The sequence below is a fragment of the Nuphar pumila genome, chromosome 8, assembly GCF_984573655.1.
Source record: "Nuphar pumila chromosome 8, dmNupPumi1.hap1.1, whole genome shotgun sequence".
Lineage (NCBI taxonomy): Eukaryota > Viridiplantae > Streptophyta > Magnoliopsida > Nymphaeales > Nymphaeaceae > Nuphar > Nuphar pumila.
Window position 1 is genome coordinate 104,738,317 of NC_143256.1, and position 13,567 is coordinate 104,751,883.

The following is a 13,567-nucleotide window of genomic DNA, read 5'->3' on the forward strand; positions in this document are numbered from 1 at the left end:
ATCCCCCGATCGCCATTTTCCGGTGTGTATCTCTCTCTCTCTCTCTGCGCGCCGAGGGAATGACTCTTTTGACGTTCCCGCGCGCCGAGGGACGAAGGACCTGTAAGGGTGGCAGGGCATTTTGAAAAGACGAAAGTAACCCTAAAATATACGAGAATGGCACCCTGACGGATATGCCCTCGATGGGAAAGCAGTGGCCTTCCGGCCTGGTGGCTAGGGCCTGCTAAACAACGCGGAACAAACCGAACAGCGCGTGTTCAAGCTCAACTCGTTCTTGTAGCGAGCCCATCAGCACCCAAGCTCATGATGAGCTTGAGCTAAATAGGCCAGCACAAGCTTTCTTGTTAAGAAAACAATTTTTTTTTATCGAAACTAATAAAAACTTGAAGTCCAACTTATTCAGCCAAGCTCAAATGGGTTTTTTTCTTAATGAAGGACGCGAAAACCACCCTCAAAGTCAGAGACCTGGTCACTCTGGCTCAGCCTGCTGTACTTACAGTCGCTTTCCCGATGGTGCACCCCTTGCCCTCAAAGAGTCACCTAGCTTCAGTTAAGCAGAGGCTTTACCCCTTGGCACTTACGAGAATGGAACCCTAACCACTGGTCTAGTGGGCAAGATCAAATGGGTTCATTTTTTCTAAATAAATGCACTCCTTTAACGCTGCAAACAATAAGATTCGAACTCTAAACTTCACCCATTTATTGGAAATCTTTTGAACCAGTTTTCTATTTATTTTAATTATGAAATTTGTTTGTTATTATAATTTTTAAGTATTAAATGAATATTTTTAGAATTGATTAACACTGCAAGTCATTCTCTACATGAACTCATAAACCATATTTCTAGGACTTTGCATATGGAAAATAGGGTCTCTCTCCACTAAGAAAAGAGGCACAAGCCCCTATACAAGCAAACCAATATCACCATGCCCAAAGAAAGGTGTTGCAACCGCACCTTCATCTGGTTCACATGATTGAGGTTCGTCATCATCTCATTGGTCTCACCATACAACATCAAAACAATGGTGCAAATGGGGGAAGGAGAAAGAGCCCCAAAATTTCAATGGTCTCATTTAAAGTAACGGTGAGCTCTCCCATCAGTAACCAAAAACATGTTCATCATGGGGATTTCATCGCTCTACCATAGCCGTGATCAAGTTCCCATTCACCCTAAAGTCCTTAAAAAGAATGGCATGATGCAAGTGGAAATCCTTCAAATATTCATGATGACGAGGAACGAAATCCTCAGCCCATCCATGGTGCCACTCCCAGAGATGCAATATGGGGGGAGAACTCCATTGGTGTTCTAGCAAAAAAAGTAAGCAAAATCATTAGAACACTCTAAAAATAGAGCAATACAATATGGGAAAATGAGTGAAAAACAAGAATTCCGTCCTTAATCCATAGTATTCATGGTTGAAGTTGATGCTTAGAAAGGATATAAATGTGGCTTTTAGTAATTATTACTGGTGACGATATTGAAAACAATATTTTTAAACCAAAAGCACCAAATAATAATTTAAAACCAATCTTTTCACCCGTTGCAGACTAGCAAGTCGGATCATCTCCTTAAAAAACGAAACTTAATTAGGCAAAACAATTTACTCAAGTTTACTTTATTAATAACTGAAAAAGAAAAAAATAATTACAAGCTAAATGAAAAGCGAAGAAGACATAAACAATAAATATTCTAAACTATGTTCGGGCTCTCTAAAAAAATTCAGGAAGCTTTATGACCATATTCTTTTACATCTACCTCAGCCCACGCTCCTCCTTATGTTGACACATTATAGGAACCTATAATAAAAAATAAAATAAAAAAAGAACCTACTTTATTCTAAATAATAAGAAAATAAATATCAAATAAACAAATTAAATGTTAAATGGACTAAATTAAGGGACAATACAAAATTAATTAACTAAACTAAACTACCAAATAAAGATGGCAATTAATAACTAAAATAAGAATATCAATTATTTTAATTTAAAACTAACTATTGGCTAAGGAGAATAAAAACTAAGTTATTGAAATTAACTAATGCAAATCAATGATGAAAGCATAAAATAACTAACCTATGCTGAAATTAACAAGCATCTAACTAACTTAATAATCAAGAAAACAAGGAAACAATACTAACCGAAATTCAAGAAAAGACTTAGCTAACATTAATAACTAATTAAATAAAGAAAACAACTAACTAACTAACAAATAAAGAAAGCATGTTGTGAGGATTTTAAAACTAAAACTAAACTAATCTAAACAATCAAGAAACGTGTAACTAACTTATACTAACCGATCTAATGAATAAAAACTAAAACAAGATATCGGCTACCATTAAATTAACAAACTAACTCAATTAATTACAAGGTTGAAAATTGAATCTAATTAAAATTAACTAGACGTGAATCTAATAAACTATCTGACTAACTGAATTAAATAAATAGTAATCTAAAGCTAAACACGATGACTGCATGAAAAATAATATTGACTAAACTAATTAAACCAATAATTGATAAAAGAAGAAAATTGACTAAAATAATTTATTCTACACTAACTAATCTAATGATGTTAAACTCAATATCGTGCTAATCTAATTAATGTAAAAATAAAATTAACGTAAATTAAAATTAATGGTTACAAAAAAGAAATAACTATAATCTAAATTCGGCTAAAAAAAAGAATCAACTAATGTATCGATTAACTATTTAACTATATTGACAATTTGACAATGCATAAATGACAAATGAAAGGAATAAAAAACTAATTAACATGCTGGACAATAAAATAAATAACACACGAACCAACAGTAATTAATCTATCGAAAATAAACAAAACACATTCAATCTATTTACTCAGCTAATAATGTAATTAAACTATTCTACCGATTAATTATTCTAAACTATTTTATTAAATAAATACTGACTAAAATATAAAAAAAATGATGACTAATATGCTGCAAAGAATAAAAAAAACATGATTTGATCAATAAATAAACTAACCTATTGCGAAAATAAACAAGAACTAAAATTGATCTACAAAGCAATATTAAAAAGAGGCAAAAAGATTTCAAAACCTTAATCGGCTAACATGGATTTTTCTAATTAATTAAATTTACCTAATACTGAATTAATAGAAACTAATCTAACCTAAACTAAAGGGTAAATAATGTGAATAGTAAAAAAATCTAAACCACACCTAACAATTTTGATTAAAACATAAAATTATGCTTAAAAATCAATAAAACCTAATTTATTTTATAAAAAACATAAATATGAAATAAAAGGAAATCAGATATAATCTAAAACTAACCTAAATCTAATCTAATCAATCAGTGTTGTGAGAGGCATACGCCTTAGTACCTGAAGCGTACGCCTCAGAGGCAAAGCGCACACTCAAGATACTGAGGCGTTGCAGTGAGGCGTTTCAGGCTTGAAACGCATGCTTCACTCATGTGAAGCGCACGCCTCAAGTCGAAATAAACTTCGTTTCTTAAGCATATGCATCTGTGTAGTCCCTACAAACCGTCGTTTTCCTGCCAAAATCCACCGCCAGGGATGGTGACAAGCAGGTTGGCGCCGTTGTCAATGGGCTCGGACCACTTGCGGGAGAGCCGAGGTCAAGTTTGTAGAAGGTGAGATGCTTCTGAGCGTTAATGGCAGCATGGCCGGAGGGGTTTTGGTCGGCTTCAAAGTAGTCAAGCTCGATGGTGGCAAAGACGGAGTTGTCGCAGTCGAAGACAGCGATGGAGTAGACGAGGGTGTGGGACTTGTGAGCCTCGAGAGGGGAGGAGATGGTGAGGCGAGCAGCGGTGTTGCGGTTGAGGACGTAGACGAGCTTCTGCTTCTCGCAGGCGCCGATCATGATGGCGCAACCCTTGGGGTCGACGGCAAGGAACTAGCCAGAGATGATTCGGCGGCAGCCGAACTTGTTCAAGGTCTCCTGGTGGACCTTGTCAAAGGTGTTGCACTCCTTGTTGTACTCGAGGATGACGATGCGGCCGGATTCGGACCCAACAGCGACGTAGTCCTTCTGGGAGCCGGTGAGGCAGAACTGGGCGAGGGAGCGGACGACGCTGAAGACCTCGACGGAGAGGAGGGTCTGGAGCTTGCCAGTGTCGTCGGGGCAGAGGAGCTCCAGCACCTTTCCCCACGCCACCACGATCTCTTGCGTCTTTCTACCCACGAAGCTGCCATGCGTCGCACACACCACCCCAGTCACCTGCTGCAGCGTCAGAATATACAAATACATCCTTCCTTGAGCCCCTCTACCCTCCCAAGACCACCTTCACTTTACTCCCTCCTTTTCTTCTTCTTCATTCTCTGTTTCTTTCTAGGGTTTCTTTTTTCTTTTCTTTAGGGAAGAAGAAGATTTTGCCGTTGCTTCCTATGAGTTGTTTAGAGAGAGAGAGAGAGAGAGAGAGAGAGAGAGAGAGAGAGAGAGAGAGAGAGAGAGAGATGAGGATGCCCTAGGGGCCGGGGACTCGGAGGTGAAAATGGATTGGGTTCGATTGGACCCCGATTGATCATGAAGCTTACGCTCCAACGCCTCGAGGCTTACGCCTCGCTTAGCCTCATCGCATTTAACAACCTTGTAATCAATGAAAACATAAAAATAAACTAACTATGAATCAATACAGACAATTTTTATAATTCTAAACTTACTTGACGGGCCATTTCGGTTAAGTTCTTCGATCTAGACAACTCAAGACTCGACCAAAACACCAAAAAGAAAACAATCCGGTCTCATAAACTGACTCTAAATGATAAATAATACTAAATATCAAAAACCCAAAACAAAAAGAAAAAGAAAAGGGGCCAAGACTTGGGTTCTTTAGAAAAAATAAAGGGGTTAAAGACCAAAAAGTAGAGAGGGGGAGGAAGGCACACCTCAAGGGTTGCCCAATGAATATGGGGGTAGCAAAGAGCTGACTTACACCTTGGTTTTCATGCCACAAATATCTTTTTTTGCTGCCAAAATCCATTTTTGGCTGTAGCACATTAGAGACTGAGTTGACGAAGAGGAAGATCGATGGTGGGAGAAAAGAGATCGGTCGGTTGCAAATGGAGGGTTCTCGGGCGACCGATCATGAAGGTAGATGGTGGTTCGCACCAAATCCGAGTTGAAAGTCTCTAGACATGGGTACCTGCAATAAAAATAAAACCACACAAGGAAAAGAAACACAAAAAACAATAAAGAAGAAAAAACATAGAGATCGCAGGCGAGGAAGAACAAGGGGAAAGAATAAGAAATCAGAAAGCAAAAGGGAAGCAAGGAGATGGAAAGAGGGTGGCATAAAACCCTAGAAGAAGACAATGAACAATGGTTGGGCGCCCCCATTATATAATACTATTTTATAAAAATTATAAAATAGGTCTGTATTTTAGCTATTTATAAAATAGTACCTAGAATTTCTATTTTTTTTTAAAAAACCACCTGTGTTATTTTCAAAAAAGATTTTTTTTTTAAATTATTCACGTGTGGATCTTAGACTTTGGGTTTAGGGGACATGTGGACCAGATTTGATATCAATTTTGTATGATTTTGATCGGATCTAAATCCAGTTCGCATCGGTACAAATCTGATTTCTTAGAAAATGCTCTACCTTCCTCGTTTTAACTTCGATTCTGATGAAATTCGAACCGTAGCTCCTTCGCACCTAAAAAAGCATAAACAAGGGTGTTTAAGCTATAAAAGTTTATATGATGCATGATTTTATGATAATATGATATGTATTTCATGCATTATCAAATGCCCTCATGCTTATTTGTTTGCTAGTCCCCGCGCAAACTAAATCTAAACTACAATGCTAAAAAACTAGAAATAAATAATGCATGAATTTAAAAGCAAATAATAAACAATTACTAACTCACTTTTGTAGGAATCACAGTTGTATTTAGCATATGCAACAAGCCCTTTAAACTCCTAGGTTACCCTAGTGGACGAGTAAGGTCTCATGAGGGTTTGCAGTTATGCTACCCACAAACATATCTTTTATGCATAAGAATAAATTCTTTTAAAAAAACATTAGGCAATTAAGAAATTAGCTTAAACAGATATTTCATGCAATTGCATTCTCACAACATATTTAAAGTTTTAACATGCCTCTATAGTAGAAAAACTTTTTCTTTCACTTTTTTAAAAATTGTAATTATCTATTATGCTTTTTTTCTCAGAAAATCAAGTATAATTATGCTATTGCCCATTTATTATCACTTGTACATTTTTGGCACAGTTTTTTATAATTATTTATAAGCAATGACTTTTTATTAAGCTCTTGTTATTTTTCTTTCTTTTCTTTTTTTCAAATTTTCATATATTTTTTTTCAGTTGAGTACTATGTCAATTTTCAGGTTTTTGTGACCCGTGTAGCGAGCTTTGGGTCAGTGACTCTCAGGCCAGACGACCTTAGGGTACCAAATATAAAGTATCCCTCAGACTTAATTGCTCGAGCTACTAGACCTTATATTTTTATAGTTACATATAGTCCTCTTCTTGTCATGTGCAACGTCTCCATCTCTTAGGCTTTCTATTAAGTCCATGTAATGGGCTTTCGGGCCAGTGGCTTCCAAACCAGATGGCTTTAGGGCACTAGGTGTAAACATCCCTCAGGCTCTACTCGCTCGAACCAAATAGGCCACAGATGTCAACTAGACAAAGAAGTAATTTTCTTCATCGTCCTTTTCAACATGGAAAGCAAACACATGAGCTTGTGTCTGAGCTCAACTACCAAGGAATAACCAAGACATCAAATAAACTAAATGTATGTTCTTTTTCTTTGAAGCTCTTATTTTTTTATATTTTTTATTTGCTTAGTTTTTCAAAAACATATTGTGCATATTCATATTTGTGATTCAAAACAAACTCTAACATTCATATATAATCTTTTCTTTGAAATCCACATAAATAACCACTCTTTCTATATTAATTTTAGCAAAAAAAAATCACATGGGGATTTAAAATCTCTAAAATGTTAGATTATGTAAAAGCATTCATATATGCTAAATTTGTTTCTCAAAAGCCTAATTTTATGAGTTTTTATCAAAAAACATATACATGAACAAAAAAAAATTTGGGTGTGCATCTCATACCCTCCCTCATACTTAATGACACTGTCCCTAGTGGCAAAAAAAGAATGCAAACATGCAGATGCTGATGCACACTTAAGAACATAAAAGAAATAAAAATGAGAAAAATGAAGGATACAACCTGATTATGCGTAGAGCCTTTTGAGCATGCATGAATTCCTGCTGATCTAGCAATGATATGCTTATGTGAAAGTGCCCTATGTCCTGTAACCTAAAATTCATAACACTAAAACTCAAAAAGATTAAAGCAGATATGCATGACAAAATCAAAATAAAAAAAAATAAAAAAAATGAAACAATCAAATAAAAAACAAATCAAAGACGAAAAGAAAATAACAATTTAATCTTACTTTTACTATATACATATGATACAATATCTCTGCTCAAATCCTATTTGATTCCTCTCTTGGGCACAATATGCCCTAGCACAATCCCCTCTTAAACCATAAAGTGCCTATTTTTTCAGTTGAGCACAAGATTTCTCTCCATACAATGTTTGATAACCCTCGTCAACTTGTGGAGACAATCATCAAAGAAAGATTCATACATAGAAAAGTCATCCATGAAAATCTCTATCATGTCATCCCTCATATCTAAGAAGATAGCCATCATGCACCGCTGAAATGTAGTTGAGGCATTGCAAAGCCCAAATGGCATGCTCCTGAAAGCAAAGGTGTTATAGGAACAAGTAAATGTAGTCTTCTCCTGGTCGTCAGGGTTCACGACTACTTAGTTGTATCCTGAATAGTCATCCAAAAACAAAAGCAGCTCTGGCCAGCGAGTTTTTCTAAGATTTGATCAATGAAGGGCAACAAGAAGTGGTCCTTCCTCGTTGTTGCATTGAGCTTTCTATAATCAATGCAGACTCGCCACCCTGTCGTGGTCCTGATAGTAATACTCTCCTCTTTCTCATTCTCAACAATTGTGAGTCCAAATTTCTTAGGGACCACATGAACTGGGCTCACTCATGGATTATCAGAGATATGGTAGATTATTCCTACGTCAAGCCACTTGACTACATCCTTCTTCACCACTTTCTTCATATTAGGGTTTACACTACAAGAAATTTGTGGATTAGTGACGACCTTAATCCATCGCTAGTTCATCGTCAATCAATTGCTAAACAGTTTAGCGATGAATTAGAGTCGGCTTAGTGACGGATAACTTCCATCACAAAATCATAGTCGCTAATCAGCGACAGAAACTATTTGTCACAAATTTCGTCGCTAATTTGTGATGAATTAGTGAATGCCATGATTCGTCTCAAGGTCATCGTTAATATACGAAGATTTTGGTTTTGCGACAGATTAAAATTCATCGCTAATTCTGTGACTATTGTAGCGACGGACTTAGCGACGAATTAAAATCCATCACAAAAACATTGGTCGATTCACATTTGTGATATATTAACATTCATCCCTAATCCGTCGCTAATTTGGATGCCGGTAGTAAATAGCGACAGAAAATATTTGTCGCAAACAAGAAAAAAATTTAAAAAATTTGTTTAAAACATAAATATCGAGAAAAAAATCTTGTGATACAATTTATATTTCCTGTATAATTTATATTTTCTGTATAAAAAATAAAGTACACATAAAAAATACATATAAAAAGCAACTAAAATAATTTATCAATCCACTATAATTTTTGCCAAATTCTAATTATTTACAAGTGAAGATTTATATTTTTGAAACAACAAGAAGGTATAATAAATTCAACACATGAATCTAATCATCGCCAAGATTGTGTGCATCATCTTCTTTATTGTCTCGATCTGCCCCTTCAACTCCTCTACGCCGATTATCTCCAACAACCTACAAGAGAAAAGAAAGGTTAGTATTGATAAACAAAATATAATGAAATAAATTATATGCAATGCACATAAGTTAAGGCAATCAAAGTAACATGAAATCTAATGACATGCAATATATCACATGAAACTTTCATACCTGAGAGGCACCTGCAGACGAAGTTCCCCTGTCTCGAAAAAAACTGCACAACTCATTACTAACAACGTCAGAAATTGCTTCATGTAAATAGTCACACATTGTGTACTTTAACAAGCTGATGTACACCATCCCAAGAATTGGGCGGGTCAGTCGAATGCTTGGAGCTGATGCTGACGGGAAAACTCTGTGAGTTGTGAGTGGAGGAAGCAACAACTGACGAGGTATTCATATTACTCCCAAACCCGAACACACGACCCTTTTTGGGTTCACCTGTTGTAGTCACCCATGCTGCAGAATCAAAAGGTGGATGTTGAGTGGAGTCATCACCATATCACTCTACCATCTGTTGCTCATATGACTCCTACAAAGTAATTATTACAGTATGAATTAATAATTAAGAATTACAATATTTATGATAACTTGTATATTATAATGTTTATTAATATAATAAATACATACCATTATCATTCTCGCCTTCTCTGATACAAACTCTCTCATGGTCTTACATTTATGTGTTTCAACAAACACATCCTTGTATGACACAATGTCCCATTTTTCTGCTTCCTGCGAAGTTAAATGATAAAAGAATTATTTAACAGGTTTGCAAAAATACTTATAAAAATTGACAATATATAGATTGATGAGTTACCATTTTTTCTTCAGGTGGCTCCCAAAAGTCCTAGATTCACCTGTGTGTAGATGGGCATCGAGCATTTTTGCTTGGTTTTGTGCAGCCTTCGCTGAGCGGTTTCGAAATTCACGCCCTGCCCATTTGTCGCACATTGCATCCCAAATATCTGACCTGATAGTAGGAGGTCCATAGCCCTTCCACTGCAGTGGATCATCTAACCCACCAGATGCTTTTCTTGTTGCAGTCTTCATATTGTGCAGCATGTCAGCAAATCGATTGGCAGTCACCTTCTGCCACACATTCCTCGCATCATAGTCGCGAAGCGATTCGAAGCTGACAAATATTTTTAAAAAGTTAGTAGACATGACTATAACAAAAAATTAAATATGAAACACATTAACTATGAGAAATGATTGTATACCATGAATGAGGACCACAATCTGTCCAACACCTCCTTCGGGTACCCTTTCCATTGAGCGATCGGTCCTGGTAGATGTTAAACTAGTGAATTTCTAATCTCTTGTATTACTTCTTATGGCTTGAACCTTGTGTTGTACATGAATTTGTACACATTAACTATCGATATACAATATTTATAAGATATAATGATTAGATATATATGCTATGATGAAGAAAATATCAAATTTATCATGCATTCATGGTAGATGTAATGATTTGATATATATCACACACACACACACACACACACACACATATATATATATATATATAATGTCATACAATCACAAGAACTATGATGCATGCATTGATAACTTAATATTTTCATGTGCAAACTATTCATAACACGATATATTCATTTGAAGCATGTTTTCATGATACAATTTCGCATGGAAGTCATAAACAAATTGAAAGTAACTTCATGCAAGCATAAATACAATCACATCAAACATTTTAATACATTCAAATCATTCATATCAAAACAATGTCAAACATGTACTTGCAGCAAACACACTCTAATATCCTGCTAACTACTACCATGACTAGCATGGAATCTCAACTCCAAAAATAAGAACACTTCTATTCTCATACATTAAAATCATGCTCAACATGATCTCCGAACTCTATCAAAGCAGTCCTAGATATCCACAACTAAGTGAGTGTGTGAACAGAAAAGTGTTGCATCCAATAAATTAAATAACATGTGATGCGCTTGCATCACTTACTCACCACGGGTATTTACCCGATTTACAGTTTTCAAAGTCCTCGTGCAACTTTTCCTTATCTTGTGAGGTTGCGACACGCTCGAGTGTCTACGAGTGTAAATGATACGGGGCTCGGGCTGCAGAGTCAAAAGGCGGATGCTGCATAAAACTGCAAAAGTGTGAAGACTTAGAAGGTTGTAGCCATACTAAAGAATAGAAAGTGACACGGGTATGACCCTTGTCCGCCATTCTACTGTCGGCCTCCCGACAACCACAGAGAGAGAGGGGGCAGGGGGCCATCGGCCTGGATTTTCTAGAAGGGAGGGTGCCGAGCACCCCCCCCCCCCACTCTGCTCGTTTTCCACTATCGACTTGGTGCGACAGCTAAAGCCGCAACCCACCCCCTTCTGCCTCCTATTTTTTTCAGCCAAGAGGAAGCGTCATCTGACTCTTCCCCTCCTTCCTTCACTTTGTGTGAACATAGTGGTCGAACGCCATTGTCCCTTCTCACAGAAGCCCCTCACCTCTCGTCCCCCTCATTTTTCTTCCTCCCTGATTTATGGCAGACCCACTTGTCGTCGGTCGTGCCTGTCCTCTGAGTCACCCTACCGAGATGAGCTCGGTTTGAACTAAGCCCAACCTGGTTTGCTTAGCTGAAGGGCTCAGTCTCTTCTGAGATGGGGCCCTCTGGCAACCACAGTGAGAGAGGGGGGCCAGGAGATGCAACAGGGAGCCACCGACCTCCTGGCAACCATAGAGAGAGAGGGGAGGGCACGACAGGGGTTGTCGGCCCTCTGACAACCTGAAAGAGAGAAGGGGGCAGACCCTCCAACAACCACAGAGGGGGGGGGGGGGGGGATGCGGCATGGGTCGACGGAAGAAAAAAGAAAAGAAAAGAAAAAGAAGAAGAAGATAGAGGGGTGGGGGGTCACCTGCAGTTGTCGGACAGGAGGTCGCGGGGCGGCGGGCACGCGACGGGCGACGACGGTGGGCGGGCGGGCGACGGGAGCTCGACGAGCGGTGGGTGGGCGACAGTAGAAAAAGAAAGGGAAAAGGGGCTCACATTAAGGATTTATGAGAAATTTAGCGACGGATTAGCAACGGCCAAATTCCGTCGCATACTGCATCACAACTTTGCGACGGAGTAGCGACAAAAAATTTTTGTTGCTGAGCCGTCGCGCATTTGCGACGGAGTTTGAGATGAGATTTGGCCATCGCTAATCTGTCGCTAACTCGCTATGGATTCACGACGACATGTTTTCCGTCACTAATTCCATAAATAATTCGAATGTTAGCAACATATATTTTTCTCTCGCTAATCCATCGTAAATGGATGATGAAAAAAATCTGTCGCAAATATTCATCGCTAATTGGAGTTTTTCTTGTAGTGTTAACCTCCTTTCATGTCTCGCACTGGTTTAAATCCTTCTTCACAATAAATCATGTGCATGAAAAAAGATGGGTCTATCCCTCTGAGATCGGTCACCGCCCAACCTATCGCTGCCTTATGCTCTTGCAAAACCTTAATTAGTCTCTCCTCTTGATCTCTAGTAAGGTCTACAAAAATGATATCAAAAAATATGCAGTTGTCTCTGAGGTATGCATACTTGAGTAAAGCCGGTAAGGGTTTCAACTTAATCTTTAGAGGATACTTAATCGAAGACTAGGCCGATGTCTCAACTAAAGCAGGGAGAGGTTTGAATCTTCCTTTCCAAGGAAGGGTACCTGACACAGCAGAAGACATCTTAACAAAATCTCTATCTGGGTTATCTTCTATTGTATAATAAACATCTAGGGGATCATTAAATAATAGCAAGTCTGAGTCTTCTTACATCAACTCTTGGACAATAACCACATGAAAACAAGACTCATCTCTGGCATGTCCCATGGTATGCATACTTGAGTAAAGCCGGTAAGGGTTTCAACTTAATCTTTAGAGGATACTTAATCGAAGACTAGGCCGATGTCTCAACTAAAGCAGGGAGAGGTTTGAATCTTCCTTTCCAAGGAAGGGTACCTGACACAGCAGAAGACATCTTAACAAAATCTCTATCTGGGTTATCTTCTATTGTATAATAAACATCTAGGGGATCATTAAATAATAGCAAGTCTGAGTCTTCTTACATCAACTCTTGGACAATAACCACATGAAAACAAGACTCATCTCTGGCATGTCCCATGGTAGTATTAAAGATATTCAATTTTACCTTCATGTTGCCAAAGGATAAATTCATTGCTCTAGTACGACAGTTAATGCACGCATTGGCCTTTGTAAAAAATGGTCGGCCTAGAATGATCAGAGTCTTTTGATGGTTATCTATGCCCTTCATATCCAAGATTATGAAGTCGACCGAGAAATAGAACTCATCGATCTTAACTAGCACGTCCTCTAGGATTCCTCTCGGAACCTTGACAAAACGATCTACTAGTTGCAGTGTCATCAGTGTCAGCTTCATTTCTCCTAACCCAAAAGAATTATAGAAGTATCCAGGTAGGATATTCACACTGGCCCCTAAATCCAATAATGCTCTCTCAATTTTGATATTTTCTATCACACATCAGATGATCGGGGCACCATGGTCTTTGAGCTTAGGTGGAGTTTGGTGTTGAAGCACCGAACTCACCTACTCGGCCAGGAGAACCTTGGTAGAAACTTTGCCTCTAGATTTGCGCTTTTGTGTGCAAAGCTCCTTCAAGAATTTGGCATACGCTGGAACTTGCTGAATGACATCTAGAAA

General features: G+C 37.9%; 1 pseudogene; it reads right to left on the minus strand.

The window, feature by feature from the left end:
• Window positions 1-3,895: 3,895 nt before the first annotated feature.
• On the minus strand, window positions 3,896-4,249 carry LOC149830113 (spliceosome-associated protein 130 A pseudogene; annotated as a pseudogene).
• Window positions 4,250-13,567: the final 9,318 nt, after the last annotated feature.